Genomic DNA, 7,780 nt, shown 5'->3' with positions numbered 1-7,780 from the left:
ACTTTTACTGCTGTTTAGATGCAACAAGCTCAGTCAACTCTTGTTGAATCAGTCAGGGTGACTGTCTGTTTACTGGAGCAGAGAGCAAGTCTCACACACACACACACAACTGCAGGCCTTATGTCTCGGGAGAAATTAATCAGCATATTAAATGTATTCAGATATTAGCATAAACAATGTGAATCCTCTTAACTCACATCACCATCAATTTCTGATTTATATTACTTGCATGCCCTTCTAGATATAAGCGCAGCATATTGGCAATCAGATTCCTTCATTTAAAAGTATCGGACAATGATTTCAAATAACATTGGTACATGCTCATTTTTACATTTGGATAAGCACTGCCATCATCTAAAGCAGTGATTCATTTTTCATTCATTTTTTTTATTAAACTCATTTGATGTCAAATACTTAAAATACCCTCTGATAATAAAAATTATAATATTGCATTTTAATGATTTTTTTCACATTGTATAACATAAAACACCATCGTTTTATTGTTTTAAAACTATTTATAAATATTACTTTTATATTTAATTATTACCCTTTCATTCCCTCACAAGCCCCCTACAATTTCCACACAAACCCGTTTGGAAAACCTGGCTTAAAATAATACAAATTCTGTCATCTGAAGACCTGTTTTTGTACTTTTGAACAATAAAAGTAAATGGTGTCCAAAACAACATTGGATCCCACTGACTTTTACACATTTTTCAAAATATCTTTTTTTGTGTTCCACCAAAAGAAAATAACAGATTTGCAACAACATGAATGCGAGTAAATTGCAGTGATTTTAACACTGTGCAAGTCTCTTGCACAGCTAATTTCTGCTGTGTTGGCTCCTGAACAAAATAACCGCACAAACATACCCTCATTTAAGCATCTCTCTCGCACTGGCACTGCCATAGGCCATTTCTTGCCATGGGGGTCCCCAAGGCTGCCCTAAAACCCATGAGGTATGCCCAACCCCCACTATCACTCATGTACACATATGTACAGGTCACGGTGAACCCCTAAGGTATGTTGATAATGGATGAGCATATTTGGCTGTTTAATTAGCCAACCATGCTTTAATGACATCTGGGTCTCTGGACCATAGAGGAGGAAGAAAGTGTAGGTTGGGTTTGGACAGGCCAGGAGGGCCATGCGTGTCTAGACTATTTAAAACCGCACAGGTTTTTTTGCTAGTTACAGGTGACTAAGTTTAAGGAATACAAACTGGCCAGATGTCCTATGCTCGGGCTCAGGTGCTTGATTTCAGAAACAAACAATATAATTGTACAACTAATCCTATATGATAAGGTCTGCTAAAGCTGCTTTATGAAAAAAGTTGCATGTACTGTACATATTAGTCTGGATATGGTGCTAAAAAGAGATATTTATGTTTATTAAGGACAAATGTTAACATATGGAGTCTATTTATGCATGAAACTGTAAATAACTAATTAGGTCAGGGTGCATTACACATGCAGTAGTGCCCACAATCACAGCAGGGTGGGGCATACTTCCTAATATGCCAGCATATGCTACAGTATCATGAACATACTGGGGGGAGGGGGGGGGGGGGGTTGTCCTCCAAACAATCATATACAACAATGAAGCCTGACTCCAACTCCGTGTGTATAAGATATCAATCAAGTATCACAGCAACACACAATATGCCAGATGATTGAAAATATATTTTAAGAAAACTGCTTCCATAGCTTACCATTATCTGCATGAGCACTAAAGACTTCTAAGTTATAGATTTTAGAGAATTTGGAGTTGTTACAGACTAAAGAAGTGGTCTACAACAGGGTGTTTGAGGTGGTACTGCAGGGGGCCTGCCGTTTGGAAAAACTCATTCTATATAAAAAAAAAATGCTAAACAAACACAAAATAAAATAAGTTTTTCATAGATTACATAGATTTTCATAGATTACTTTTATTTTAATATATTAAACTATATATACTATACTATATATACTCCTGTAATATAAACTATATATACTCCTGAACAAAATCTTAAGACCAGGAGATGCATTGCAAGTTTTACACATTTTACACTTGTGGAACATAACCGTGTTGTAAGTGCTGCTTCAAAATGCCAAAAGAAGAAACAGGAGCAAGAGACAAAAAATAGAGAGTAAGCAATTTATTGAAAACTGCATTTAAACTCACACAGGCCGTTCATCACCTGATCAAAAGTTTAAGACCATAGCCCAAAAATAAACGAACAACAGAACTAAGTGTCCAGAAAGGACTCAGTAGTGAGTAGCCCCACCGTTCTTGTTGATCACTTCAAAAACTTGCATGCTTGATGCAACTGTTTCCAGGAGGCTGGTGGGAACGTTGCTCCATGTGGTTGCTCCATCTCCTGGAAGAAGTCCTTCATCATGCGGGCTTTGTGAATTGCAGCGTTGTTCTGTTGAAAGAACCAGCCATTACCACAGACGGGGGCCCTCGGTCAAGAGGGATGCCTGCTGCAACAGATCCACATTGCCAGTCGCCGTTTGATGGCCCTGCACAACCTGAAGCTCCATTTTTCCATTGAAGGAAAAAGCACCCCACTGTGCCGCGTAGAAAACATCTCAGGTGGGATCTCCTTGTCATGCCAGTAACGTTGGAAGCCCCAGGTAAATTTTCTCGTCAGACAATAAAACTTTCTTCCACTTTTCAATGTCCCATGTTTGGTGCTCCCTTGCAAATTCTAAACGGGCAAGTTTGTGTGGTGGGAGGAGACGTGGCCTTTGAAGACGTTTTTTGTTCTTGAAGCCCTTCTCTAGCAGATGACGTCTTATGGTTATTGAGCTGCAGTCAGCATCAGTAAAGGCCTTAATTTGGGTTGAGGATCGACTTGTGTCTTCATGGACAACCCGTCGGATCCTGCGGCTCAGTGCAGGTGAAATCTTTTTGGGTATACCACTTGACTTTTTTGTCCAATAACTCTCAGGATTTTTACTTACTGCGTCCAACCTCAGCAGTGATGGCGCATTGCGAGAGGCCTTGCTTGTGCAGCTCAACAATCCTGCCACGTTCAAAGAGAGAAAGCCTTTTTGCCTTTGCCATCAGGAGATCTTGACAGTATGAGTGCTTCAAGGACAATGACATGAAAGCCATATTTTTGTCCAAATTTGACCTTTTTATGGCTATGGTCTTAAACTTTTGATCAGCTGATGAACGGCCTGTTTGAGTTTAAATGCAGTTTTAAATAAATTGCCTACTCTCTATTTTTTGTCTCTTGCTCCTGTTTCTTCTTCTGGCATTTTGAAGCAGCACTTACAACACGGTTATGTTCCACAAGTGCGAAACGTGTAAAACTTGCAATGCATCCCCTGGTATTAAGATTTTGTTTAGGACTGTATATTATTTTAATATACTTAATTAGACATTAGGAAACAAAATGAAATAAGCATATGTAAATACACACACTTAAATATATATATATTGCTGAAATCTGCCTCGCAATGTATTTATATATATATATATATATATATCTCTCAACTATTATAAGTTAAATATCTCTTCCATATTTAAATGTATTTAGTAAAATAATAAAGTAAAAAGGGACTATCAAATATATGACTATAAAAACGTACAATTATTTTAACAGCATCATAAAGTATGTACAGTAAATACATATGTTATACCACCAAGTTATCCAAAATGTTGATGAAAACCTATAGTATCGACTAAAGTAAAATTCAATATATTCACAATTCTTCAAGATATTCAGAGCATTACTGCTAGTTGTGTTTAGTCTGTTCACAACACACACATCCAGAAAGATTAAAATTGTAGGGCGCTCTTTAAGAGGCTCAAGGTCACAAAAAGCCGTAACCAAAATTACCCACAACCTTCAGCGTGCCTGAGAGAAGCTAGTGTGTAAAAAAGAAAAAAAATACAGGAGTAGATATGAAAACACAAGCATTCTCTTTGACTTTACAGTGTCAGACAACACATTTACCGCAGAAAGAATGTAGTCATAGCAACAGCAGAGAAGTCTTTGTGCATGAGGGTCTCTGTGTAGGTGCGTATGTGTGCACACACAGATTTACTTTTCAATGGCCTGAAAGAGAAAATCATACAAAATGAAATATTTAACAGATTCAGGTCTCTTTTGAACACACGCATATTCTCTGCGTGAAGATGAAAGCGGCTTATCGGGCCAACTAAAATGGTACATTTTAATTAACACCTGTGCCCTGCGTTTATCAGTAATCGTAAGAACACTTTTCATGCATTGACCACATTTGTAATTCATTTGATTTGAATAAAGACAAATGATGATCAAGACTGTGTTTAATGTTCATAATACTCCTAGACAGCTTTTGCTGGGTGATAACCCTAGAATTTGATGTTACCTGTAACTCAAACAGCAGGCATCCTGCTTAGATCTTAAGTGTCAGAGCACAAACCCCCTCCCCCACCATCAGTCTGCACCTGTTTTGAAGGAAGTTCTCTTTCTTCCTCAGAAGGAAGGGCTCATGAAGGGAAGCCCAGCTTTGAGATTTTCCAATGAGGGTAAAGTCACTTCCACCCACACACGGAGAACACCACTGCAGGAGGAGGAGGAGGATGTGAACTGAACAATAGACTCGCATGTCGCTGGGGTTCCGTAGTTGAAGCCCTGACATGCTTCACCCTGTCGCCCAGATAACCCTCTCTCCTCCTCTCATGCTTCTCCACCAGCCCCTCATCCTGCCCCGCAACAACAGCCAATGTTATAAGACAAACACTACAGTCTATTTCTGTCATAGCTGATCAAGGAAACAAGCTGGTGCAAACTTCATTTTCATCTCATCATAGAGACTGTGCGACCAACAAACAACAGTAATTTCAGTAATATAGGGGAGAATGGGGCTAGTTGTAACAAGGACATGTTAGTAACTATGAGGTTGAGTCAAAAGTCCAAATGCACAAACGTGTGTTTTCTGTGGGTTTCTAAAGTTCTAAAGTCATTATTTCTTTCTTTGCCATAGTAAACCTCTTTACATTATAAAACCACATTAGCAGGTGAGAGTCAACCATAAAATTAATGTAGTGAACTCTCAGGACATTTCAGGTTAGGGCAAGTTGTTAAATTATTTTCAAATTTAAATTTGATAAATTATTATACAATTTATTGATTACATTGTTACTTTTTACACTACCGTTCAAAAACAGTTTTTTGAAAAAACTTATGCTCACAAAAGCAGCATTTATTTGATCGAAAATACAGTAAAAACAGTAATATTGTGAAATTACTACAATTTTAAATAACTTTTCTAAATACATTTTAAAATGTAATTTATTCCTGTGATGTCAAAGCTTAATTAGTGTCACATGATCCTTCAATGTTAAACTGTTGTGCTGATTAATATTTTTATTGAAACCATGATACATTTTTTCAGGATTATCTGATAAATCGAATGCTCAAAATAACAGCACTCCTTTGAAATTCAAATATTTTTTATTTCTAATCAAATTTCTTGCCCTTGCTTGATAAAAGTATTAATATCTTTCAAATAATAATAATAATAATCTTAAGAACCAAACATTTGAAGGCTAGTGTATATTTGGTCATTTATTTTGCTTCATAATTGATTTACTGTTTTAATTTTGCTAGGCTATTTAATTGTGGGCTGCATAGTATGACAACATGTTCTGCAAGGAGACTGTTTCTTCAAGTACAGGAAGAGATTTATTTAAGTTGCTGAAAATGGATCAGCGAAGGACGACAGGAAAAGCACTTGTTCAGAAAAGAGTAGTATACCTAAATAGCTTTAACCAGTTGCTACATGATGATGTCTCAGCTGAGAGCCACTCAGGAAGCTGGTAGTAATTAATATAGAGACTTTGCTGATAGAAATAAAATCATCTAACGTGTATAAGGAACACATATGCCTTGCTTAACGTGAATGTACTGAATTTACCACTGAATAAAAAGATAGACAGTGAGAGGTGGAAATGAGACTGGCACACTCAGACACAAGTGCTCTCAGTCAGACACTCTGCCTATGAGAGCTCTTGTTCCTGTGAGCCGCACTCCTTTAGGAATTACCTTCAGTTACTCACAGAAAATGCAAAATGCATAAAATTAGTTTGAGATACACCCCACCCAACCCCCACCCCCATGAGGCCTGTCTATGACAGTGTTTTTTTTCTTTCTGTCACAGGATGCCATTGATAGGCCCTTCATTTACTGGCACCAGAAAAAGGCCTGGGATAATATTCCTGATGACACAGTGAAAAATCATACCCACACAAGCATCATATTTAAACATTACACATTTATACCTTTACCTGTTTACAGCAGTGGCTGTGGACTCAGCAGATCGGATCCAGCTCTAGCTGCAGAATTATCAATATGCATGAAGTCAATATGACTGTGTCGCAGTTTGTCCAGTACTCAAGGAATTTCTGCCCTGGTAAGACAGAGAATCTAAAAGAAAAATAAGTTGGGGAAATTAGCATTTTAGTGTTTCATGGTTTTATGCCAAATGCAGATGTAAAAAATTAGACTGATTATATTTCCAGACATGAGTTATTGTATTACAATACATATTAACAAATAATATATTAATAGCTGTTTTTTCTGACGTCTATTTAAACTCTATTTATACTCTCACTATTTTATTTCTTTTGTCTGCTAACAATGTTCAGCAGTACATGGATGATATGAGAATTATGTGATTAACATACAGCGATCATGCATAACATTATGGGTGAAAAGAATAACACTGATTATCTTTTCATCATAACACCTGTTAGGCAGCAAGTAAACATTTTGTCCTCAAAGTTAATGTGTTAGAAGCAGAAAAATGGGCAAGCGTAAGGATTTGAGTGTGTTTGACAAGGGCCAAATTGTGATGGCTAGGTGACTAGATCAGAACATTTCCAAAATGGCAGCTCTTGTGGGGTGTTCCTGGTCTGCAGTGGTCCGTATCTATCAAAAGTCCTCCAAGAAAGGTACAGTGGTGAACTGGCGACAGGGTCATGGGCGGCCACATTGACGCATGTGGGGAGCCAAGGCTGTGTGGTCCGATCAAACAGATGAGCTACTGCAACTCAAATGGCTCAAGAAGTTAATGCTGGTTCTGATAGAAAGGTGTCAGAATACACGGTGCATCGCAGTTTGTTGCGTATGGGGTTGCATAAACGCAGACAAGTCAGAGTACCCATGCTGACCCCTGTCCACCACGAAAGCACCAACAGTGGGCACGTGAGCATCAGAACTGGACCACGAAGCAATGGATGGCCGGTGTGCGTTGCTTACCTGGGTAACACATGGCACAAGGATACAATATGGGAAGAAGGCAAGCCGGCAGAGGCAGTGTGATCCTTATTTTGATGGGAAACCATGGGTCATGTCATCCATGTGGATGTTACTTTAAAAAGTACCACCTACCTAAGCAAAGTTTGGCTAAGGCTAATTTCACAGGTAGCATTTTATTACACTTAATACACACAATTAAATTATATGTTTACCCCTCAACCAAAACTGGAAAACAATGAGGACTTGTTTGGATATGACGCACATTAAAAAGTAGCCTATCTATATTCTGTTAAACACCTGAGATTTACCTCATGTTTCTCTGTGTTCTCGATAAGTCACGTCTCATATTTCTCAAGCTCGTCATTGATACAGTTTATCTCCCTGGTAGCTGGTAAACTAACCTCGCCCTAAACTAAAAAAAAAAACTTTATACGAAAAACTGTTACGCTCAAGTCTTCACTTGATTTGAATCACACATCAATTAATTCGTCCGCTTATTCTGTAACGGTAGGCAGGTCGTGTGAGTTCGTCCCAGCGTCT

The 7,780-nt window shown here is 38.1% G+C and overlaps 1 long non-coding RNA gene across 1 annotated transcript in view; it reads right to left on the bottom strand.

Annotated features, from left to right (window-relative positions):
- The window catches only part of LOC137078812 (uncharacterized), a 172,462-nt gene extending 164,714 nt beyond the window's left edge, over nt 1-7,748 (bottom strand). The window contains exons 1-2 of the long non-coding RNA XR_010905350.1: nt 7,549-7,748; nt 6,268-6,406 (exon numbers count right to left, since the gene is read on the bottom strand). This is a non-coding gene — a long non-coding RNA (uncharacterized lncRNA). The remainder of the gene's footprint in view (nt 1-6,267; nt 6,407-7,548) is intronic.
- Between the last annotated feature and the right edge of the window lie 32 nt (nt 7,749-7,780).

Source organism: Pseudorasbora parva, chromosome 6 (assembly GCF_024679245.1).
Source record: "Pseudorasbora parva isolate DD20220531a chromosome 6, ASM2467924v1, whole genome shotgun sequence".
Taxonomy (NCBI): Eukaryota; Metazoa; Chordata; class Actinopteri; order Cypriniformes; family Gobionidae; genus Pseudorasbora; species Pseudorasbora parva.
Note: the sequence above shows the minus strand (reverse complement) of the source record. Positions and strands in the feature narration are given on the sequence as shown.